General features: G+C 40.6%; 1 protein-coding gene across 2 annotated transcripts in view; it reads right to left on the reverse strand.

Moving 5' to 3' along the window:
• Nucleotides 1-26,732, reverse strand: part of LOC134204744 (uncharacterized) — a 140,305-nt gene that overhangs the window by 34,458 nt on the left and 79,115 nt on the right. For both annotated transcript variants that reach the window (XM_062679562.1, XM_062679561.1), the window contains exon 3: nucleotides 4,637-4,730. The gene's annotated coding sequence lies outside the window, so the exon portion shown is untranslated. The remainder of the gene's footprint in view (nucleotides 1-4,636; nucleotides 4,731-26,732) is intronic.

Genomic DNA, 26,732 nt, shown 5'->3' on the forward strand with positions numbered 1-26,732 from the left:
TTTATAATATCCTTATGCAAAAATTACGCGTAAGGTTGAGTAAATCGTGAAAAACTAAAATTAAAATTCGCATGGGCAGTTTCGCCCAGAGCATTAGTGATTATTCATAGATTTAATCATGATTTACGAATAATGGGTTATTTATTCATTATTCATTAATCATAATCATACAAAAAAAAAAGATTTATCCATCAATCACTAATCCTTAATCATAGAAATATACATTTAATCATTAATCACTTATCATATTCATAATTGTTTTGAGTCTATTCATCAATCATCAATCTGAATCATTGCTGTGCGTACCTAAATAGCAACGAAAAGGAATCACTCTGGGCCGACACTATTTATGAACGTCTTGTCTGCTCGACGTTTAGAAACTGATTGAGGTAAGGTAACACATAGATTACTTGGATGATTATGGAGAGTCTCACGGTGAGTGTTCCTTTAAGTTATTTATTCATTCATTCTGAGCTAGTACCACACATCCACCTTCCTCTCGAAAAAAAAGGTGTACGTCACAGTTAAAATCTGATATTCATGTGAAATTATTTCTTTTTTTTTGTGATTCACAAACCAATTTAATCAAATAAGCATATGTCCAGCATTCCATAGCGTTTTGTACGGGAGGTCCACGCTTTCTTCCTTTCCCCTCGATTCCAAGCTATTGAGTGACTTTAGGTATTCCTGAAGTCGCTCAATATCTAGGAGTCATCTCTGCGGTACATACTGCGTAGTAAGCCTGGCCATATGAAAAGAAAAATGACGGAATTCAGAAGCCGTCATTTCCCAGGATGCTTTCAAGTATTGGCTACGCATGTATGAGATTAGATTAGATTAGATGAGCATATGTCCAGCATTCCATTCATAGTTCATCTTCGTTGGATTGCTGATTAATGATTTATCAATGTCTCAAGGTATACACACTTTCGTGAATTTACCTATCCACGGTAACATTCTCGCTAAAAAAGAGAAACCTAACCAACTTCTATTTTTCTCGGAGAATGCCTTCCGCTAAAAATTGCATTGGGCAGATATCTACATGGTTTTTAATCAGCCATTATTTAAAATAGTGTAGAGGTTAAATTGCGGTTTATGTTCATAACACTCTCTAACAGAACAACACAAATTATCGTCATCTAAAAAAGATGGTAACATATTGAAAATCGTTCGTCAGCTGCGCAATCCTCTCAACACACATATATGTAGAGGTATGTAGGTATCATCTTATTCTTCTTCTATGGCCCAACATTCCAACTGGAACTTGGCCTGCTTTTAAACTTAGGATGCTATTAGCATATCCTCAGTTATTACATTGAAAGCTTTCTATGACCGCAATCGAACTAGTATGTAATCTTGTGTGGCAAGAACAATGTACAATGGATACACTATACCCAGCCAGGGAGTCGAAAATGTTTCCCACTCAAAAACATCCTAGACCGGACCGAGAATCGAACTCGCCACCTCCGTATTGGCAATGCTACGCCTTTGTTGGCAAGGCTAACTGGAGACCCCGTAGGTATTATATCGTAACTAATGAAGTTGGTTGGTAAAAAAAACTCATAACCAGAGATCGTAATTCTCACTCATTCTAGGGAGCAGAGAATGCTCCCTCACCACCGGTGCCGCGAAAAATTGATTGGCTCGTTTTCTCACTCCTTTCTTCCTTTCCGTGCCATCACCAATTGCAAGAATAGTAGCCTTTATGGAACAAACAACCTAATCCCTACATACAGTCGATGTGGTGGTATGGCTATAGTCCCATCACCGTTTTTGTTGAGGTTCGGTCATATTTTTTTGTAATTGCCTACCGGAAATTTTAGTGAAAAGTAAGTGAGGCGTAAAAGTTGTGAAACGAAAAAAGAAATTCATCAAGTAGGTACGATTCTCGTTTATCTTCTAGGTTCGCTCTAGAGAAAAGAGGGATAGGAGAAAAAATCACCACAAACTCCGAAAACAGATTCTCCTTTGACACGAAAATCAATGTATTTCGCCTCATCGAAACGAAAAGTATAAACACTGCTCATAACACAATAATTCACTTACGCTGCATTTACCTTGCCATGATGTACTTAGTAATTATTCTAACTTTTCGAAAAAAAAAACAACAAGCTTAATCGTGCAGTTGTGAATTTCCATCTGTTGGATGCTGAGATCAAAATTATTCAAAGACGGACAAACTATACAGGGCTCCCCGGGTATTCCAACCCGGGTGTAAGTTACACCCACGGAGGTATGCGGGCCTCCCTGGTCATTCCAGGGTTGTAAGTCCTCCCCCCCAGTGACCAGGCTACCCGGCACCCTTACCCGGGTTGTAAGTCCTCTGCTCCTAAACTATCATAACAAGGTCAGCTAGAGGGGCTTTCCTTACTGACTTCGCTAACATCGTTTCCTCATATTGACACCAACCGACCAACCCCTGCGTAGCAGGAACACGAAAACTGGCGCTCTCAGAGTGGGCCTACAATAATTCACCTTTTGTTGGACTGCGATCTGAGGTTCTGATCATTTTTTTTTTTTTTTTATGTGGACCCTCCGCTCCGAACAGTTTTTTTTTTCCTGAAATCCTTCGCTCTGAAAAGTATACATCTTGGTTTCCATTTCTGGTAAATTTTATGGATTGACGTTTTACGCTGGTGGTTTATTTTCCTCGTGACACAAACTTCACTCTTTCTTTTTCTCAATCCTTAGCAAACCTTATGTTCGCTGTGTTCTCTTCTTTACTTTACAATCACCTTCTCTCCTTTTTCGAGTTCTTCCTCTTTTGCGCGGTCCTAATCTAACCCGCTGTAAGCGCGGTCCTAACTGACCCGCTATAAGCGCGGTCCTAACTGACCCGCTGTAAGCGCGGTCCTAACTGACCCGCTGTAAGCGCGGTCCTATCGACCCGCTATCAGCGCGGTCCTATCGACCCGCTATCAGCGCGGTCCTATCGACCCGCTATCAGCGCGGTCCTATCTACCCGCTATCAGCGCGGTCCTATCGACCCGCTATCAGCGCGGTCCTATCGACCCGCTATCAGCGCGGTCCTATCGACCCGCTATCAGCGCGGTCCTATCGACCCGCTATCAGAGCGGTCCTATCGACCCGCTATCAGAGCGGTCCTACCGACCGGCTATCAGCGCGGTCCTATCGACCCGCTATCAGCGCGGTTCTATCGACCCGCTATCAGCGCGGTCCTATCGACCCGCTATCAGCGCGGTCCTAATCGACCCGCTATCAGCGCGGTCCTAATTGACCCGCAATGTGCGCCGTGCTGACGGCCCGCTGATACTGTCGCACATAAACATTAGTTTCAAAATCAAACCAAACTTGTCTTATGTCACACTTATAATAACACTTTGGCTCAGAGTGATCCCTTTTCAGTTGTTCATTTTTATTTCTCTAAAGGTTCTAAGTTTGAGTTGCTGTCGTAAAAAAAATGCAACTCCTGGCAGGATCGCCATTGTGCGTACCTAAATACCAACGAAAAGGAATCACTCTGGGCCGACACTATTTATGAACGTCTTGTCTGCTCGACGTTTAGAAACTGATTGAGGTAAGGTAACACATAGATTGCTTGGATGATTATGGAGAGTCTCACGGTGAGTGTTCCTTTAAGTTATTTATTCATTCATTCTGAGCTAGTACCACACAATTGCATGCATTGCTTTTATTCATTAATCTTCAATCATAACCATACGACTTCTATACCATTTAAAAACTCAATTTGGTAGCCTTAGAGAAAGATTTCTTGATTATGGATCATTATTAAAATCATTCAATTTGATTATTCATAAACATTAATCATTAATCATATCGATCGTTAATCATTAATCATGCTAAAATTGTGTCAATGGTTAATCACGATCGGTAATCGTTAATCATACTCCAAACGTTTTATTGATTAATCATAATCGTTAGTCATTGTCAAAAATGAACTGATCATTAATCATAATCATTATTCATTGTCAAAAATTAATTGGAAGGTTTATTCATTAACGCTCTGCGCCTACTATGCAGGACAACGTCTGCCTGGTCGACTAGTATCATATAGATAGAATATCAAAATCATTCTATATTTCAGCAGGTAAGTTCTTCTGTATTTTTGCATTAGTTTTTGCTCTTAACCATGTTAAGCATTTAAGCAAGAAGAAATGGATAATTTAAATGCATTCACACTGTGTATACACTCACAGATCAAGCTTCAGGAATTCTTACAAAGTTCGGGTGAAACCAACATAGACAATGGATAAGAGTGCGCAGGATGCCTTTATTGGGGGTGATCTGACTTGCCAATGTCCCCAAGTCAACCAACTTGGATTTTTGTATGGAATTTATGCTCGCACTTAAAAAAACTACCCCCCCCCCCCCCCCCCCTGGTTATTCCCATCTACTGGCGAAGTCGTTTAACCTATACATATGAAAGGGCCTTTGGAGTGCGTGCTTGCCGAATAAAAGGTATCTATGTCAGGGTTATGCTGAGTATGCAGTGCCAGGTAATAGCAATGTTCTAAATCGTTTTGAATGAGGTACTGTAGAATAAAATTCTTACAATTTTGAAGATAATATGAGAAACTTAGCAATGAAATCAAATTTGAAACAGAAATGCGATCTATGATGCAATACACGCTTGAGAAAACAAAAAAACACCTACCTTAAGATAATTGATATTCCTCACTAATCACTAGATTCAATCAGACTTTTATGTTCCAGGTACGCAGTGTTTTACGTCATTTGTAGCCGGTAATCTGCAACAAAAGAAATCGATATTATAAAAAGAGTCATTGCCTTGATTTTATGGTTTTCCAATTTAATGATTGATTGATTGCTAAAACATCCATTTCTAGATAAATCGTTATTTCCTAGGATCAATCTTCGAGAAGCGACATGTGCTGTGAATAAGTATCTGGAGGGGGAGGTAAAAAAAGCTTCTTCATCACAACCCAGCCAGAGAAAAGTGAAACGATAGTGCAACGCATTCTTCTAGGTAAGTATCCTCAGTTGACCCCCCAAACCGGACTTGCCCGGGAGGATGCGCGTCGCGTCGTCTACTGCAGCAGTCAATTTGCAGATTTATCATCGGAATCACCATAAATACGATCCACTATCCTTCCACTCTTCGAGTCGGTTCGGTGTGGCCGTTCATCAGTGGTGCCAACGGCACTACCATTTTTGTATCTTTCGAGGTCATCAAGCACGACACGGACGAAGTGTTTTTGAACCATCTTCGGTTGGCTGCGGCGGTTGGTCGGTGACTTTATCGAGCATCCCGGAATCCACTGATGACGGCAGGGAAGGATATACGAAGAATCATTCGTTATCCATTGCATCCATTGTACTCGCCAGCGCCAGTGGTTCTTAAGCCTTGTCATGGGTGGTGATTCATATTTTTTGGAAGTTCCAGATTGTATCTAAAATTACGTAGGTTCACTACCTCCATTTCTCTTTTAGGTGATTATTACAAAAATTATGTTTCAAAACAATATATTTGAACCGTTCCTCTGATTTTTCAGCGACTTCCTCAGGCAATAATATTGCTGTTAACTGCTGACAAGGAGAATGCAAAAAAACAAATGAGCTCCATTTCTTTTTTTTATCTATTGTATTTATTTGACAGGCTCAGGCGTGTATAACACTTAACGGAGCCGAGACTCTTAATGATATTTATAATCGATATCATCTTATTATCAACAGTTAGTAAGGGAAAGGGACAAAGACCAAGATACTCATGGCGACTCAAGGTTAGATTGCGTAATTTGGTGATGGACGGGGTTGGGATTTAGGTTTGAGGTATTTCAGCTGCTCATCCGGGTATTTGACGTCATGTCTGGTTTGGCGTAGCGTATAGATAATACGACTGCATCAGAGGAGGCTGGCCAAAACAAGTTGAATTCCGCTCAAAAGAAGAAATCTTGGAGGAACTTGGTGAGATTGCTCCTTGTAGATTTGGATTGGATTTAGATTTATTGAGATGATGTGTGATGGCAATCAGGTGGGGGGTTGTCTCATGGAGCGTTACGTAATTGAAGCGGGGGAGTCGGGTCAAGCGTTACTTGTTACATGCGAGGGTGACTCAAAATCCCTATTTTTTGCATTACATATTTTGTGCACATAGCCTTATTAGTGATATACATTTCCAAAAGGCATAATATCGTTTTTATATTTCTTTGAACTGTATCACTCATCTTATAAAAACAGATTTGTTTCAAAAGTCACCCTCGCAAATCCCAAAATTACAAGACGTCATCCAAGTTTTTAGAACGTAAACAGATTGAAAAGTGCTGTCCACTATCTACGCAACGGAACTAAAACAGTGCCGATTCATGTGGCCCGTTGAATTAAAAAACATCAACAACACAAAGCTCAACGGTTGGTCAGTTGTTATTGGTCATTAACTGCCACCTACCTTCCTCCATCCAGCCGAAAGATACTCTGCGGTATGTAGATAGAGGTTGACGACTCGTACGTGAGAGGAAGTGCTATCTCAAGTACACAATACCAAATTCGTCAGCTCGCGGATTCGACCCGGCTGGTTGTTGGGTGCAAAATTCTCCGTAAGTAACAATAGCCACTGCGTCACGACTGCCACCATAATTCATCGAGTAATTTAACTGCATCTTGGGGCTCAACCGACGAACCCGCTTCTGGATGAGCCATATAATTGCCCGGACGGGATGCACTTAAGATGTCTGGCGTAATCAATTAGGGTTTTGACAACCGGGAAGCAGCCGAACGGCTCAGTAAGACCCAAATTTATCGGGTAAAGAACGGAATTGAAGCCATCCAGGCATTCTCGGACATCTAGCAATGTTATTGATTGCCCATATCGAAAAGTCATATCTTCGACGCAGGCGCCTATTTGAACCGCTTTGAACCGGTCAATCGCCAGAAGCGAAGAACCACTCGTCGCCTCAGATTGGTAGACACATAAAACCACTTCTGGAAAAGGAGGTTACCTTCCCGACGCCTTTTAAGGAGTCGTCAATGATCTATCCATGTTGGCTGGGTCGGTGACGCCGCGCGCACGAGCTAGAATAATCGTCTCCGCCGCGAGAACGAAACCGAGTGGGGAGCGCTGATGTTTGCTGGATGATAAGATTGTGGTAATGAAGCAAAAACGAACAAACGTTTGAGCGGATGTTTGTATAGCAAAAAAATTGAGGAACTATGGCCCAAATTGATTGCACTTCAAGTAAGATGTGCATGACGATTTCGATTTTAACATGTCATTGCGGCGATAATAATTGTATTTTGGTGGATTTAATTTAAGAATTCTTCGAGCAATTTGGACCTTGCAATGCAATCGTGATCCACGGGGAAAAAAGCATATTCAAACTCAATTAGCTGAAGTACAAAACTCAATCACAACAAAACCGTATAATCGTGCTGGCTACTTATTAAAATTTGATTGATTGTAGTGTGCAGGAAGCTTGTCATTGAAAATCACATCTGAAAATCTGGTAAATTGTGTCTTTAATTGGGCGAAATAACGGCATTGGCTGGTTTTTTTCTATTGTTGTGGTGGGGGGGGGGGGGGGGTTGTTGACCAAATTTTATGAAATTTGATAACAATATTCTTTTATATGCAAAGAATGCTCAGGCCAAATTTAAGCATAATTAGTTATAGAAAGCCCCAATGACAATAAGCTGACAATAAAGCCGTGATTTCCTCTAATTGATTCATCACCGAAGTCAATAACGAATCTTGACTCCCTAGTTTTCAAACATAATGTTTTAAAGTGACGCCCATGAAAAAATAGATAAGAATAGTGACGTAAAATGATCGATCGTCACAAGCAGCCGACTTGCGTAGGGGCGATGGTTTTAAATGGATCGATCAGCTAATACGAGCCACAGCAATTTCTTAATTACTAGCTAAGAAGTATTCCTTTGTATTTCTTTTTTTATCCCATTGTTTGCTATTTGAAAATTGTACAGATCGGACTATGGGATCAGAAGTTATGGTCAAAATACTATTTCTTATGCGCAAAATACGCTAAAACCAGTAACTCTAATTTTTATTATTATTTTTTGACACGAGAAACGCACCAACACCGCTAGGTGGATCAAGCAGGGTTTTTCTTCTTTTTCTGCCTTATACAATCTGTATTTGTCGATGACATTTGATATTCACTATTGAGACTTCACTAGTCACGAATTCACATTTTTTAATATTCATAGAAAAAAAAACCTGACAGCAGAATATATGACGTTTTTCAATAGACGAGTTTGTACAATCCCATTTAATTCGACTTACTTAAGACGAGTCAAGTACGAGACACTGAAGACGACCTTACTGTTGAGGTCGAAAAACGTATCTGTCAAGGTACAATTAAAACGTTAGAAGAACGTTTGCCTTCTTTTGGATAGAAATGGATCACAATCATAGTCTTTTTACCCCCGGGTGTCAATTGTGCGGTACATTAATTACGTAAAGAATTGTTCCTTTTTTTGCAACTTCATGTTAATATGAAGTGTAAGAAAATGACAAACCCTCACGTAATTAGCATGGTCTTTTTAAACTCCAGGTATCCAAATTTAAGGAGAACTTGTGTTGAACTCCTCTTTAATAGTATGTCAAAATTAGTGCTCGGTTTGTCACAAACTTCAATGAGGAGTTCTTGCCTATTACGAAGTAAAAATTATGAATTAGTCAAGATTCTTGATTTTCTAAAAAAATCGAACGTAAAAAATACCAAGTTTGAAACAGAAAGTTACCGTCCAACTATCAATAAGACACCAAAAGGGTGATAATGGCAATTTGATAGTAATTTACGTTGTAATTCGTTTTTCAAAATGTCCCGCACGCATGGCGGTACTTGTTCTGTGCAACTGTACATAATAACTATGATAAGATAAGTTAAGACTGATTTCAAAATTCAGCTGAAGTAGCTCATAGCATGGACATGAATCCCACTTTGTTCTTGCAAAGAAGGGTGCCTTATGTATTGATGCCTCACGTCACGCACCCATAAAAATGCTCAACAGAAAGTATTGATGCTGTTATGCTTGACAACTTAACGTCAAGTTAACGGAATAAGATTTAAAAAAAAATACAGACGTTGAGCGTATTCGAAAAAAATAAATAAATTTTAATATAACGGTCGCCATTGCGCATTTTTATCTCAGGTACCCCCAGAGACCAGCAAAAGTATCCCCAGGGGTACATGTACCCCAGGTTGAGAACCGCTGTTCTATATAAACCTTGGTATTGTCTCATAAAAAACCTTTAAAAATTGATGTGAAGTGAAGCAAGTTTTTGAAGATAAAAAAGCGTTGTATTAGATATAATGTATAATATAACTATAACTTGTAAGGATCTAAAATTGTGGATAGTCAAAGTTGATTTTTCTAATAATGTCCGCCGAAATCCCCATAGTGTGATGCAAAAAAAATCGCATAGATGGCATCAGTAGCAGCCAAATGAAATTTTCTCTCCAGATTCTGATTTTGGTTTTGCTGCTACTGACGCCACTTGCAGCTACTGACGCCATTCATGCGAATAAATGTTTGCAGCGTCTCCCTCCGAGTCGCGTTTGTGATTCTGCTGCCGATGCCAACTTTCTGCTCTCGCCAAACGATTATGATTTGAATAAAATTCGTCTCAGCTCAACCTTCCCTTGTATAAAATTGTTGTTCTGAAAAGGACTGATTTATTTTCAATAATGCTCCTTCCAAATCGTTAGCAGCAACAAAACAAAATTAAAATCTCGAGAAAAAACTGCACTATTGACACCATTCATGCGAATAAATTTATGCAACGTCTCCTTCCCACGTTTTTTTGTGATTCTGCGCATTTCCAAATACTAACTGCAACATCACCAGAGCCAGAACTAACGCCGCTGTATTTTTACGCCTAGAGTTTCCAGAGGCCCGAAACTTATAGCATTCCGATGTCCGTGTTGGGAATGCATAAGCAGGATTGGATGGTTCTGATTATGACAAGAATTGAAATCTGCAATAGTTTACCTTAATAATTGAAAGTGTCAATGAAATTGACAAATTTTTGGGGGGTTTCCAAGTCAATTGATATATAAATCTCCAAAATCCTTCGAAAGATAAAGGTACTATTAACATACAAAATCGTAAAAGATTTCGTGACGGTCCCCAATATTGGATCCTGATTTAATACCCAGTGCCCTCGGGTAAAACGTTGTCCAACGTCAAAACAACGCATACCGTGGGGAATCGAAATCCGTCCGCCTCATGATTTTTTAATACTTCATTATTGTGCTTTTTTTTCTCGAAATTAAGTGCAACACTGAAGGGAAGACTCCGCCTCATCTCTACATACAGTCGACTCTCTACATCACGATGTTCTATATCTCGATATCTCTCCATATGTCGATGTTTTTCTCAGCCATTTCAATCTACATGCATTTGGGGTTTGTTCATCTCTCTTTCTCGATGTGTTCTTGTCATATATCCGGGTTTTCTCTCCCTATGTCGATATTTCTGGGCTGCTAGATCGTCGTTAAACAATAACAAACACATCAAAAACAAGAGATGATATTTGTTTTGTTAATGTTTTTCTTAGCACCAAGCTTTTTTCAAACTAGTACCCATTTTTTAGTTTTACTTTCATTTCTCGATCTCTCCTCATTTCGATGGTCCTGTTTAAAAATTAATCATTTCCTTTTTTGAGTAACGGATGGACCGATTTGCAAGAATTCCTCACTAAACAATTCGTCTGGAGATCATTTGTTTTTAATGAAAAGATAGAACATTTCGCAAGGAAAGTTAGATAAATGTGAAGCTACTACATACGTGTATATGAGTTCTGATGAAAACCCTTAATCCCGAACTGAAATCAATCTAAAATGCAATGCTGCAATCGTCTAAATAATTGGATCCTGAAATGAAGAATTGATATTCGATTTTCTTTCAAGGAACTATGAAACTAATTATTCTGAACGCCTAATACTTTTTCCGGCTCATAAGTCGGAAGAAACGTTGCTTAATTTTAAATTTAAAAACAATGTAACACAGGAAGGATAGGTTTTGTTTCGCTTCGAAATGTAAATCTCATCGCGAAACAAAGAAATACTTCAAGTAACATGTTAAGTTTTATAACTCTACAAGAGGGTTATAAAACCAGTTTAAAACCAAAATGTTACTAGGGACGGCACCAATTTGGTCGCTTCTTTTTGTCAACATGTGTGCTCACTGGAGAAAGTCACAAAAATAAGAAATTCAGTGTATATATTTTTTTATTTCAATATTTAGTCTTGTACATAATATGCATGGCGATCAGTAACTCAAAGACTATTGAATCGTGCCCTCCACAACCTGCGCAGTGGATAAAAGGCTGTGGGAAAAAAGATCAAGAGGCCAAAACGACGATGATTCTTCTATGCAATCTACCTGATATAAACAAAATGTTGAATGTTGTTAACAATATGCAACTGAATTTAAATTAAGAGTCTACACGTTCGGAAGACATGAAGTTTTTTTTTTCGAAAAGCTCAGTTGCTTCGTCGCAAGAGGATTGGAAGCATTCTTCTAAGCTTCTTGAAAGCTTCCTTCTAAGCTGCTCGGAGGACTCCTTTCAATAGGATCGGAAGCCTCCTTTCAAAAGGTTCAGAGGCCTCCTTTCGAGAGGCCCGGAAGCTCCCTTTTAAGAAGCCCGGGAGCCTCCTTACTAGAGGACAGGATGTCTCCATTCAAGAGGCCCGAAAGCCTACTTTCAAGTGACCAGAAAGCTTCCTTTCGAAAGATTTTTATTTCAAGAGGCCCGGAAGCCTCCTTTCAAGAGGCCCGGAAGCCTCCCTTCAAAGGGCCCGGAAGTCTCCTTTCGAGAGGCTCAAAAGTCTCTTTTCAAAGGGCCCAGAAGTCTCCATTCAAGAAGCCCGGAAGCCACCTTCCAAGAGGCCGGGAAGCCTACTTTCAAGAGGCCTGGATTCAAGAGGCCCGGAAACCTCTTTTCAAGAGGCTCGGAATTCATCTTGGAAGCCTACGTTCAAGTGGGTCAGGGGCATCCTTTCGAGATGCTTAGAAGTCTATTGAGGTGGCTGAAAATATCAGCTAACCTTGGTGTCCCGTTATTTTTTATTTACAGCAGGAAAAATATGGTGTACCCCAATTAATGCAAAAGTGCGAAAGAATACATCCCAAGAAAAAAGTTGAAAACCACTGCACTACAACATGGTACATAATCTACATATATAAAACTCAATGTTTGTATGTATGCTCCAGCATAACTTCTGAACCCGTTGACCGATGTCAACCAAATTTGGAACAAACATTCTTTACCTTAAGGAGACGACGATAGGGGTATTGGGTGCACTGTGGAAAAGGGGGAGGGTGAGGGAGGAGGGGTATTCATAAGTAAACGAGTAATTTGGTTTAACATTTGAACCCCTTGAACGATTTCCATCAAATTCGAACACATAATCTTTTTCTTAAGGAGACGACGTTAGGGTGGTTCGGAATGCTTTCTTTATATTAAGGAGACGATGATAGTGGGTTAGGTATGGAAAAGGGTGAGGGTTTGGGGGAGAGGAATGAATCACATACAGTGGTTGGTTTGGTACAGGCCACTGCCGTATCCAGGCGCTACAGTATATCTAAAAATAGCCCGCATGAGTTAACCACCTGAAGTTTGTATGGCAAAAGACATCTAATGCGGGTTTTTTCAACAGTAGGAACTTTTCGCGAAAAACTATTTGGTACCAGTTATGTAAGAATGTATCCGCTTCTACGCCTACCAGATATGTTTTCGATAAAGGTGCTTATTTTCAAGAAATTAAACATTAGATGCTTTGTGCCGTACTGATTGCAACCCTTCATCGAAGTCATGGTTTGCCCAGTAAAAAGCAATGATTAATGTGTTTCCTTCTGGATGGAATGTAATGTGATCCGTTTTTTAGAAATAATCGTTTGCCCAGAATAACGCATCGATGGATGTTTTTCCTTCTTTTTAAATAGACGTGCCAGGTCGAAGTAACCTAGATGTTAGTTACGCGAATAGGAATGACATTAGCAATCTTATACTTTTGAATCAACTGCTTGACAGTAGGATTTTTGAACATTGAAATGAAAAGCAGGCTTTGAAATTTGAACAACACAAATCACCAACCAAACCAACCAAATGGCCACTCAGCAAAGGTAGGTTTCATAGGCCATTTTTTGAAAGGTTAGTCAATCGGTTTGCTTTAAATTAAATATTTATTCCACGTGGACGGATAATGGTTCATAAGGTGTTTATTTATATTTTATGTTTTGTGTTGTTTTAAGCTCGTAAAAATGGAACACTTCAGAGTCTCTCGTGCACCTCAAACAGCTCCGAACGTTTAAATAGCATTCGAGTCGTATTTTCTAGAGATTGAATCGCTCAAATGTACGGATTTCGATGCCGCATGGTACTACCTGTATTGTGTTTGCTCGCATCCACAGAATACAAAAAAGGGATTTGTTATATTGGTAATCTGGACCATTTGACATTTGGGCAATCTGATCTGTATCCATCAGTATTTCTCAAGGAAGCAACCATTCATTCATTTCATTTATTTAGTTTACATCTAAACAGATAACACTGAATCAACAATTTGACGCCACAATACACGGTTCGAGGCCGCATCTCTCCATCCTCGGATACGCCCCACGCTCGCCAAGTCGTTTTGCGGCTGGTCTGCCCATCTCGCACGCTGCGCTCCACGCCGTCTCGTACCTGCCGGATCGGAAGCGAACACCATCTTTGCAGAGTTGCTGTTCGGCATTCTTGCAACATGTCCTGCCCATCGTACCCTTCCGGCTTTAGCTACCTTCTGGATACTGGGTTCGCCGTAGAGTTGGGCGAGCTCATGGTTCATTCTTCGCCGCCACACACCGTCTTCTTGCACACCGCCAAAGATGGTCCTAAGCACCCGTCTCTCGAATACTCCGAGTGTTTGCAAGTCCTCCTCGAGCATTGTCCATGTTTCATGTCCGTAGAGGACAACCGGTCTTGTAAGCGTCTTGTACATGACACATTTGGTGCGGTGGCGAATCTTTTTCGACCGCAGTTTCTTCTGGAGCCCGTAGTAGGCCCGACTTCCACAGATGATGCGCCTTCGTATTTCACGACTAACGTTGCTGTCAGCCGTTAGCAAGGATCCGAGGTAGACGAATTCCTCGACCACCTCGAAGGTATCCCCGTCTATCGTAACACTGCTTCCCAGGCGGGCCCTGTCGCGCTCGGTTCCGCCCACAAGCATGTACTTTGTCTTTGACGCATTCACCACCAGTCCAACTTTTGTTGCTTCACGTTTCAGGTGGGTGTACAGTTCTGCCACCTTTGCAAATGTTCGGCCGACAATGTCCATGTCATCCGCGAAGCAAATAAATTGACTGGATCTGTTGAAAATCGTACCCCGGCTGTTACACCCGGCTCTCCGCATGACACCTTCTAGCGCAATGTTGAATAACAGGCACGAAAGTCCATCACCTTGTCTTAGTCCCCGGCGCGATTCGAACGAACTGGAGTGTTCGCCCGAAATCTTCACACAGTTTTGCACACCATCCACCGTTGCTTTGATCAGTCTGGTAAGCTTCCCAGGAAAGCTGTTCTCGTCCATAATTTTCCATAGCTCTACGCGGTCTATACTGTCGTATGCCGCCTTGAAATCAACGAACAGATGGTGCGTTGGGACCTGCTATTCACGGCATTTTTGAAGGATTTGCCGTACAGTAAAGATCTGGTCCGTTGTCGAGCGGCCGTCAACGAAGCCGGCTTGATAACTTCCCACGAACTCGTTCACTAATGGTGACAGACGACGGAAGATGATCTGGGATATCACTTTGTAGGCGGCATTAAGGATGGTGATCGCTCGAAAGTTCTCACACTCTAGTTTGTCGCCTTTCTTGTAGATGGGGCATATAACCCCTTCCTTCCACTCCTCCGGTAGCTGTTCGGTTTCCCAGATTCTGACTATCAGTTTGTGCAGGCAAGTGGCCAGCTTTTCCGGGCCATCTTGATGAGCTCAGCTCCGATACCATCCTTACCAGCTGCTTTATTGGTCTTTAGCTATTGAATGGTATCCTTAACTCAAGGTGGGGGCTGGTTGGCTTCTATCGTCCGCTGAACTGACGTAGTCATCTCCTGCGCTGCCTTGACTTTCACTGCCTGTACTCTCAGCGCCATTCAGATGTTCCTCGTAGTGCTGCTTCCACCTTTCGATCACCACACGTTCGTCCGTCAAGATGCTCCCATCCTTATCCCGGCACATTTTGGCTCGCAGCACGAAGCCTTTGCGGGATGCGTTGAGCTTCTGATAGAACTTGCGTGTATTTTGAGAACGGCACAGCTGTTCCATCTCCTCGCACTCCGCTTCTTCCAGGCGGCGTTTCTTCTCCTGAAAAAGGCGGGTCTGCTGTCTCCGCTTTTTCAGGAGAAGAAACGCCGGGTCTGCTGTCCGTAACGTTCCACGTTCTGCCGGGTACCTTGCTGCAACGCGACCGCCCGCGCTGCGTCCTTCTCCTCCAGAATCTGTCTGCACTCTTCGTCGAACCAATCGTTCCGTCGACTTCGACCCATATACCCGACGTTGTTCCCCGCTGCGTCGTTAATGGCTGCTTTGACTGTAAGGAAGCAACCAAGATCTCTATTAAATTTTGGAAAGTACGTGTTTTTGGTTGACATGACGAATACCGCGATCAGGGAATCATGAGAACTACTATAAAAGATCAAACAGCTGATTCTCGGGTGTCTACTGTACAATTCTCATAATTCTATCACGGTTGTTTTGTTCGTTATGCCTCCAATTCTAGATCAGCAAAATTAAGGATGAGTTTCTTCAAAATATTTTTAATGAATCGATAAACAGAAAGTAGTTCATTGAAACAAAAATTTATAGCTTAATAAATATTTAAGCTTAACTACTGTCCGTGGAGCCCATGTGAATAATTTATTCTTCAAATCTGTCCAAGACAGAAGTTTTGAATTCCCAATCAATTGGTCTATCAAGTCAACTACGCCTGGTTAAAACCGAAAACAACCCAGCATGTCCAGACAATTCCATAGAGCCCTTGCGTTTGGTTTTTCAAATTGTTGGTAAAAAAAACCTATAGCAATTCCTAGCATGTCCATTAGGGTGGTTCAAAAATTGATTTGGTTCACAGCGCTTATCTGATTCTTTACCATGTTCTGAGTGTCCTCTGAAAATTTGAGCTCATTTGGATTTAAACTGATTTAGCACAAGCCGTTTTAAGTGTGCATGCAAATTAGTATGGGGAAATTTATTTTTTCATAATACTGTTAATGACGTTTCCCTATTAAGCGAAGGTTAAAAGAAAACCTACATAGCAAAAAGGAATACTCAACAGCTTTCACCCAACGAAAACCGCATGTTGATTAACCGCCCCAATAATTAGTAATCGATTTTAGGACAGATTGCGAATCTTTAGTCACGATCGTTAAACTTCTTTGAGGGCATCACCGAAATGTGCAGTGCAACATAGTAACCTGAATTTGTGTGTGCTATCTTTCGCGCCACGAGCAGCAATGTTGTCTGTTGATGAGTTATGCAATTAGCTCCAGAAAACCACGGTATAGATTAAATTCGATTACTAATTATTGGAACGATTAATTGAGATGCGGTTTTCACTGAGTGAAAGCTGTTGAGTTTTTCTTTTAGCAATGTAGGTTTTCTTCTAACCGGTGCTTGATGGGGAAGCGTCAATTACAGTTTCATGAAAAAATAAATTTCCCCATACTAATTTGCATGCAAACCCTGTCATAAGACGAGTTTATACAATCCCATTGAATTCCACCACTTAATTGTATCTTGACAGATACGTATTTCGACCTCAACAGTAAGGCCGTCTTCAGTGTCTCGTACTTGACAAGTCGAGTCAAGTACGAGATACTGAAGACGGCCTTACTGTTGAGGTCGAAATACGTATCTGTCAAGATACAATTAAGTGGTGGAATTCAATGGGATTGTATAAACTCGTCTTATGACAGATGAAAACATTCCACTAAAAAGCTCAAAATAATTTTCTTATCAAAATTGCATATAAACATGAAACGGCTTGTGCTAAATCAGTTTTAATCCAAATGAGCTCAAATTTTCAGAGGACACTTAGAACATGGTAAAGAATCAAATGAGCGCCGTGGAGCAAAATCAATTTTTTGAACCACCCTAGTTCATGTAAGTCCCTTGAGCCTTGGTTCTACGTTTTCCAAATTGTTCTGGAGCTGAGATCAATTGGTCTACAACAACAAACATACCTTCTTGTTTCTCAGTGAGTAACAACAACTGTGGTGTGACTTACTAAAGGTCTGACTTAAGCACAACGCGTCGTATTTGGAACTCCTTTGTGACACAAAAAGCGCAAGAGGTGGAGCCTGTTTGCAACATATTGCGGCTACAATGAAAATAAAAACACAAAAACCAACCGGGAATCGAACCATGGACCTTGAGATTTGCAACCTTCTACTATAACCGTCACACCAACATTTCTATTTGGAGATTCTGCTACAAGTGCACTACATAAACAACAAAGTCAGTTGTAACTTCATTGTACCTTATACGGAACATGCAGCGGACTGTCAAAAATAAAATACTGCTCAGCTGAGCTCAAAGTATTTTGCAACATATCAGAAACATTGTCGTAACAGCAATGAACCGAAGTGTTATTAATTCTGCAACTTATCTGTTTTGTTTCTGATATGACACACATCGAATTTTAAACCACCCAAGAAGTCAAATGGGTAGAATATTGCGACGCCACTTAAACGGAAATGAAACATTGTGATTTTCTGAAACTGGGAAGTGGCTTTAATGTGACTCGATGTATTGCCAGTGTCTTCAATGCGATTTATTAGGAATAAACAGCTATTTGAAAGATGTTGCGCGTGCTGCTTGGGTGGAACTTATCGATGAGTTATTACTATCGAAAACTCAATCGATAATCCTAATAATCTGGCTGCTTATGCACAAGAGATGTTCGTTGTTCCATTATTTTCAAATTACAAAATTGATTGTTGCAAATAAACGCTACTCTGATATTTACGAAAAAAAAGGCCATCAGTTTATTGATACTGTTTCAGTTTAACATTTGTCGAAGAAAATAGTGTTTTGGATCCGTTACGCACATGGCCAATTACGCTTACTAAATAAACTTCGCCTGTCACACGTCAAAACCGCAAAAATATAATTTTTAGAATTTTGCGCCCGATGGTCCTGGTTTACCAAAATCGGGAATATCTATATGCAAAGTTTTGCTAATATGAAATGCTACAAAATTTTGCCTTTTTTTAGCCTTTTTATTTAGCCCCTGTAGGTATTGAAATGATTTTGAAAAAATAAAAAAGAAAAACTTTCTTACTCAAATTAACATTTTCAACAAAAAAATCCGAGAGATGAAACATTTATTTTTTTTTAAATAAATGTATAGGTTCCTTAAAAAAAAATTAATGTGTAGTTCATTTTAGGCCACTGACTCCTGAGCTAAGCCATCAGCATCGTGAATCAGATATCAAATAGGCTGCTACGGTTTTCACCGCTTTTGTGGTTTTATGATGGCGCCATCGTCGGTCGCCGTTACCTTCACCGTCATGTAAAGTCAACTGTGGTATGGTGTGAATGAAGAGAAGACGCATTGTCGTTTTCTGAATAGGGCTAAAAATTACAATGCAGCCTCCCTGTCGTAGCGATGTACGAGGCCAATGTCAATGACAACGCCGTATGGTTTGCTTAGTTGGCGGGCAACGGGTCATACATCATTTAGGAACCTAACTGAAGAAACGTTTTCTTGCATCTTGAGATATTTTCAATTTTAAAATTTCAGGTAAGCATTGGTGTCAGAAATAAGTTTCTCAATATCTCATTCTCATTAACTAGTATTGCCTCTGCTACTTTTTACGACCTCAGAATTGAAGAGATATTTACGGATTCCATAAAAATTGTTCTGATTCTGAGATCATGGATCCAATCATACATGTTTTCAAAACTACGGATTTTTACCAGCTTTTATTCATAACATGTTTGAACATATTCCCGAAAGAGTCATACGAAATAATGGTAACAATTAGCCAGCACCTTCCAGCACTTTATGCTAGACTCATGTGCGCACGAGATCGGCAAGTAAATTTTACTCTGAAGTGATACTTCTCCGACTCCGGTAATCATCAGGGTGCGTCAGCTGGATAAAATTTATACCAACCCGCCGTAATGCGCTTATTACAGTCCATTAAGATGAATTTATTGACTGATTATTGGCAACTCAAGCTTGATCGTAAATAGCGTATCCAAGCATCGAGAAAGCCATCGTTCGTTTATTCGTTCGGACGCTGAAAGATATCTCGGCGTGAAGTTCACAAGGGTTTTTATCGTAATCTCGGTGCACTTCTGGTTCGTGATGACCTTGGTGGACTGTGTGTGTGTGTTTTTTTATTGGAAACCGGAGCTGCCAAGATGTCGACGAGCTTACGACAAGAGCAACAACGGAGCTGTCCCCCTCTCAACAATGCCTGTAAGGCTTGGTGGCGGGTTTCAGCACAAGTCACAAGTCGATCGGGATATTAAACAGGAGATTTAATTATTCCGGTTTTCGCAGCAACAGAGTTCTTTCACTTTGTGCGCGGTTCTACAATCGTAGTGCCAAAACATCGTTCCATGTTGTTCGTTTTGATTTTGAATTAGAAGCCAGATACAAAAATATAATCAGGGAGGAATATGCTAAATATGGTTATAAAAAATAAATTCTTGACAGAGAACGACGAGTTTTCGAAAACTTGTTTTGAGGATTTCGAATTCAATATTGCACGCATAATACACTTTGAAGCATCACGGTCAATATATTTATAACAGTTTTCGAGAACTTTCCAGGAGATTCTATAGAATTGTCTAATATTATTCGCTTGGGAGATTCATTCGCTTTCATAGCTCAGATTTTATATTTGAAAAAATCTACGGGTAGACAAAATCAAGCTATAAAAGTTCATGTAAAATCGTGAAGCGATGAAGACTTCTTAAAAAACGATAAATGAGACGAATTCAAATAAATGCAAAATCAGTAGAGAATACCTTCCACAAATTTTTATCAAAAAGGTTTGTAAGCGATCGTCAACCGAATAACCGAAATTATGTGAAGGCTAGAACGATAAAAAAAAGAATCATAACAATTATCATTCACTTCTACAGCTTCCATGCCAGAGATTAATCACCCCAACCGTGTCATATCCCACGCAATCCCTTTTCCGGGAAAGCCCGAGAAAGCCGTTACACGCAAAAAAAAGCGTTCCCGAATTCGTGAACCAGCAAAAATACACCGTGATTTAATTCATGGATTCGGGAACACTAGTCACGTTTTCCAGAACGTTCCAGAAAACGTGACTGTATTCCCGAATCCGTGACTGTTGTTCATGAAAAAATACACCGTGAACTCGTTAGTTCACGAATTCATGAACGCTTTTTTTTTGCGTGTAGCCGTAATCGCAAAACAGGAATCTCCGCCAAGGGGCGACAAAGTATTTGCCACACGTTGGTACGGTCATCAGAAACACAATTAATTGGAATGCATTATCTGATGAGAGAACCTTCCCACGATTTCCATTCCAGATTAGCGCAGATATCAGAACTGGTTCGCGTGCTTTTATCCGCGCATCATTGGATCATCGCGAACATTTTTACGTTCGAATGTTTCGGTTCCACTTGGGTGCGACATTATGAAATACCAACATCTGGCACGGCTAAATGCTAATTTTCGGCTGAGCTTCATTAATGTTAGATGAAGATCCAAAAGCTCTTTTTCACTATACAGATACGATGATCGCAAGCAGAGTGGCAAATTGTAACAAAATATTCAGCAACAGCATCCCCCAGGGTCACGCATCTCATCAAGCGTCGTAATCGATAAAAAAAAAACACAGTCGGCCTGTCAATATTCGTTTTGGATCATATACATCTCGATCAGAGAATGCCATGATTTAGCAAGTTTCGAAATGTCAGCCACTTGTTATGTTGCTGCTGCTACGGTATGCAGACATATGTGTAGAATGCCTCTGTTTCAATTAGAAGTCTATAAAAGAGAAAAAAAAACACCTGGCTGTTTCAACGCAAGAAACCACTTCGAAGGTAGTAGCATAAAATTGCAAACATCATCGATCGCCGTCCAGTTTTGTTTGGATCACGTTGGACCGGTTTTTTGTCATTCTGACAACTCCTACGCCCGGGCAAGATTTGCATATGCCAAACTGACCACCTTTGTGAACGGGTTGGTCAATTCCACCGAAGAAGAAGTGCACGCGCAGTGACAGCCCATCCCGTCATAATAGTAGGCGGTGATGAGCCGGACTACTTTGTAATCGAAGTGCGTTTGATTTTGATTTTTTTTTCACCACAGCTCGGTTGTGGCCTTCAATAATGATAACACCTACAGGAGACGGATCAGTGCATTAGCATACGTATCTATTATGAAACGCTTCCAACCATCCGACAACGATAGAGTCGTTAATGAATTCCACACCACGTTCTCGCTGATCGCCCATATAATTCAATTTACAGAGAGAGGGACTCAGAACGAGTCAGGGGAGAATAGTGCAATGCGATTATTGTGCTCGATCTGTTTGCCATAGTAATCCGATGATTTGCATAAGTACTTTGCACTTTGAAAATAAAAATAGAAAAATGTATATCAGAATGGCTTTACTGCCGTGAAATGCATAACTGTCCCATGTAGATAGGAATCCCAGCAAACATGGGACAAATATGCGTATGACGGCAGTATATTACTAACATGAAATCATTCGCCCAAAAATGCTATTCGAATACTTCCATACATATGTACCAGAATTCGATGCTTTGGAACGACTTTCCATATCGACGTTATTCGTATCATTTTCCCCTTTGGTTGCTTTTCATCGCTGGCCACTATGACCTTCCCAGCAGACCACTCTTCTGAAAATATTGGTTTGCTGGTTGCTTTGATGCTTTCCTTCGTCATGGTGGTACTAATGCCGATGCAGTGAGCTGATGAGATGAAAATCCTCCTCTAATGGACCCACTCGTTTTTAAATCACGACTCGAGGACGTGTAAAACGTTCGAGGCATTTCGTGCGTGGTTGATTGTCTTCGGATGTTCAAAATTAGATTTTCGCTCCACCGGACCGCCATCGGCTCCGATTTGGATAATTGGCGTCTTAGTTGCAAATCGGCCCACTATTGAAGCTTGGATTTCTTACGGATTTAGCAGCCCTTGAAAAAGTCGCAAGAGTAGAAACAATATTATCTGTTAAGAAAATTATTTTGAGCTTTTTAGTGGAATGTCTTCACTTGTCATAAGATGAGTTTTTACCATCCCATTTAATTCCACCACTTGATTGTACCTCGCCAGATACGTATTTCGACCTCAACAGTAAGGTCGTCTTCAGTATCTCGTACTAGAATCAACTTCGACTGGTCACTCTATGGCGATTGGGTTCCACCAGTAGATCCCCTTCGACGTTGTTCTGTTTAGCGAAGACCTCCCAGTCGTGTAAACTGTTTCCAACCTCTATCAAAGCAACAAATTTCCCAATTCAGGTCACTGCCAACGCCTCTCCATCTATCAACTCCAAAAGGCTGCCATGGTGTTATGATCCCGTTGCGCACAGTACCCCGCTAAAGCATCTCAACTTCTCCAAGATAGTCCTAGACGCCGCCTTCCATTTCATCTCGCAGACCAGTACTCGGCGAAAGCGCTTCGCAGACCAGTACTCGAAAAGCCCTTCATTTTTGGTCGGACGAAACTCTTCGTGCTGTTTAGGCCAGAAAAATAGCCCTCCGTGTGCTGAGGAGGCTTCTTACTGGGCAACCGAGAAAGATAAGTGCATTATAAAACAAACAAAAACAATATACCGAAAGGTCATTCAAGAAGTCAAAAAGAAAGCAGTAGCAGGACTTCACTTGATTTCATAAATCCAGTGCAATCCGCCGCCGAATTGTTAATCCACTCGGGGTATATTGTTCATTTTCAAAAGCTCATAGCCGCTTAGGCCAATTTTCGAGTCTCGCAGGACTTGCTAGGTTCTCCAACAAACCACCCCTTTTCGTTCACCGAGCTTCCTTTCGATATTACCAGAAGCAACGGGAAGTCTTCTGGTCCGGGTGAAATAGCGTATTCAATGCTAAAAAACCTACCATTAAAATAGTGTTCCTTGATATCGTAGATCAAGCCTGTTCCAGCTAAGCTTCTCCGAACAAGTGGCGACTCAGCCACGTCATTCTTATCCCTAAAGTCAATATCTCCATTCGTGACACCGCTGATTACCTACTGTGTATCAAATGTCGTCGAGAGATTGATTACCAGCTGCGAGAAAAGCTTGAGACAGACGAAAGATTTGGTTTCCGCCAAACCGCCTTTAGCCGGACCGTTCGTATTTCGCTGGATTCCAAGAAGTACTGCAAAACGTCAAACGAAACACGTCAATCTAGGTTGACTGTCAACTTCCTCTCCCGCTGATCCTTCCGAAATACGGGTCTTTATCGCCCACTGGGAGACTGGGGTCTGGCAAGGGCCTGCGGTGACCCTGTTTCTGGAAACTATGATCGGAGAGTTCAATGATCTCCCCAAGAACATCTACATTTTCGTCTACACGGACATCATGCCTATGGTCGTGGGAGTCAATACTGCGTGAACGCAGATCCAACCCCAAGCATCCAGCGGTTGGTGCAGTTCATGTCGGTCAGAAAAAGTGTCCATGAGCATATATCTTACTGGTGGTGGCACTGTGGCTGTAACCGTCAAGGTCCTCTGTCCTCCACCGACCGAGGACTGTCGTTAATCCCTCAGAGTATTCAAAACCGGATGCAGATCCAGGATTAACCTAGTTTAAATCCTATCAAGGGCACATTGGATGAATCACAGGGCCACTCGTTTCGTTTCGGTCAAACGTTGATTGATAGCAGACTTTTGTACGGGCTTGAGCCGGATTGTGTAGCACATCGGGAGCTTGTCAGCATACTCTTCCCAGTTTTCCAAATGTTCCTCCACATAGCTTACGAACGCCTGCACTGAAGCAGGTGTTCTTCCATTTTTCAGGTTCTCGTCCAGTATTTTCGTTCAGTTTTATTTTGCAACGAAATTTTTATGTTTTCTAAAATATATTAGTTTAAAGTTGATTTTTTAATAAACATGGAAGGTCCCTAGGTTGGACCTGAGGGTCGCTGTTTTAGTCCTCTCTCCTTGTCAGTTACTCCTTTAGCACAAGCGATATCATGACTAGTAAAGAACTAAAGTAATTTCAAAATTCACAAAAAAAACAGAAAAGGTGTCAGTCGTTATGACTGATTGTATAAAGTTTTACGCCCACTGTGGTTTCCGACAGTAGGTTGTTGCGTCGAACACACAACTTACAAACGGAATCGAAATTTGTTCTGCATGAGTCTCTAATTATTTCCCGTTGATGCTTACAGGGAAATTAAAGCAGGAGCTGTTGGGATATAGACAGAGCCGTAGCGTAGAAGATCATTAAAAATGGTGAGGTTTTTGTTGGGTCATTAAAATCCGTCGGTCAATGATCGGAATCGTTATCAAACCTATTCGGGTCAAGGAAAACCCAAATCTGGTGTGGGTGTGATGGTGGTTTGAAACCACTTCTGTACCTAACTGGGTTAATAATGTTCTGGGAAGAAATGGCTGAAAGTCAGAGTTTCTATCGTATCTAGTTAAATCAAGGTAAACCATATTTTAGAGTAGGTTGGTTGATGGCCAGGAATTGCCATTGAACCTATTTGGATCAAGTAAATTTCAACTTTGGAGTGGATCATTCGATAGTTTGGACCATTGGACCCAGTTATGACAAATTAAATCAAACTCTAAAATGGGTTGGTTGATCGATGTTCGAAATCGTTATCGGGCGAATCAAGAAAAAAATAAAATTTGGTATGGCTTGGTCGATGGTTTGAAGTAACTAATGGGTGAGAAACTGTATAGTGTGTAGATTGGTGTATGTTGGTGTGTGGACTGTGTCTTTCGATGGTTTGGAGGCACTCCCTGTACATATTTGAGTCGATAAAATTCAGTTAACGCAGTGGGTTGATTAAACGGCGAAATCGCTATCCACCCCAGGACCAATCTACATTATATTATAATTAGGAGAAAAGAGAAATCCACAAAAAACCGAACAAATTTATCTGATATAAATATACACAAAAATCCATACCACTACTTCTGGATATATGAACAAAAAGCACTTCTAAAATTGGTCTATCCATTTATTATGGATGTAATCCTTTAAAGATATCCACTTTAAAACAAATGAATAAGTTCAATCCTTGTAACCGGTTTCTGAGAAATCGGATAGAAGTCAAAACTAAAATCAATCCATATTACATGTTGATGTGAAAATAAAATAATTTTTTTTACTTTCTCTAGATTATTCAACATATCTCTACCATTGTACCAACCCATAGTCAGTCAAGTTATAAAAACGGTTCGAAACTAAATAAATTTGTTATTTTTTTATAGTGCAATCCATGATTTCGGCGTCCCCTAAAGACTGGCGCCCTTGGCGGGGGCCATCCTGGCCAGCCGCACGCTAAGGCGCTGGATATGGATACTCGGAAGTAGTGCGTAACAGTGTAAAGTTGGTCATATCGTCAGGCTCGGTACAACACTGAAGCTGACAATATGGCGTCCCTAATCCCGAATCTCAAGGTGTCAGGCGATCCGTGCCGAGGAGGGGATGAATGGCCTGGGGAGTGAAATAATTAGCCAGGTCGTTAACGTTAACGGAGCCTGTGGAGGTTTCACAGAGTGATACCCACACACCCCCAAGTGTTGCACATGCACATGTGGTGCAAGCGAATGGGAGCTAGGGATATTACTCGTAATACCCTCACACGGTGCTCCCCTGACCGTTATTAACAAAAAAAAATTCTCCATCAAAACTAATACCCGGAGGTGAATTCTGGGGCTATACTGCATCTCTGGACGAAATTTGAAAAAAAAATCGTAGGGCCCGTTTTGGAGTTACGCCCTTTTTAAGACGTAACTGATATATATATATGCTGATATATATAGAAATGCACAGGATTCAGTTTCAACACGAACTAAATTTTCCTAGTTCCTATCCCCATTTAAAATGTTTATCGTATATAAATAACCATCTGACTTTTCTCTGGATTATTAGTGGTTTTAGAAACATGTTGCATGGATTTTGGTGGTAAATTGAAGCGACATGATCAAAAATACGACCAAAACAAAATCGTGTAAAAACAGAATTCTGTGTATAACATGTGTACTTGTTAACTTGTGTATGTGTACTTCTCAACTTCCAAGGCGTCGTCAGCGATAAAAAAAGATTTTTTTTTTGTTACAGCCATTAGAATTCTATACAAAATTGTTTACTATGACGATAAGTAATATGAGATTTGTCTAAGAACATTTATAAATAACATTAGATTCATCTTAAGTCTGCATTCAATTCTAGCCAACTACGTATGATTAACCCTTTTAATGTATGTTTAAATTAAATAGACAATATCAAATGCACACATATCTTCTTTTCACAATAAATTTAAGCTCACAATAGATGGGTTTTATACAACTTCGGCGTATATGCCGATATATGCTCATTGTGCCATCCCTGCCCATGGCCGAATGTATTAAAAAATCCTTTTATATGAAACTTTGTGATATGATATTTGGAGGTCTTCGGAAGATCCTGACTTTCCCAGGAGACAATGAACTTATCAATTGCGACATAGAATCCAGGTGAAGGTATGAGGAGTTGCAAACATTTTGAAAATGCTTCAAAACCTTTAAACAAAAACCACAGATGTCAT

Source organism: Armigeres subalbatus, unplaced genomic scaffold (genome assembly GCF_024139115.2).
Source record: "Armigeres subalbatus isolate Guangzhou_Male unplaced genomic scaffold, GZ_Asu_2 Contig857, whole genome shotgun sequence".
Classification (NCBI taxonomy): Eukaryota; Metazoa; Arthropoda; class Insecta; order Diptera; family Culicidae; genus Armigeres; species Armigeres subalbatus.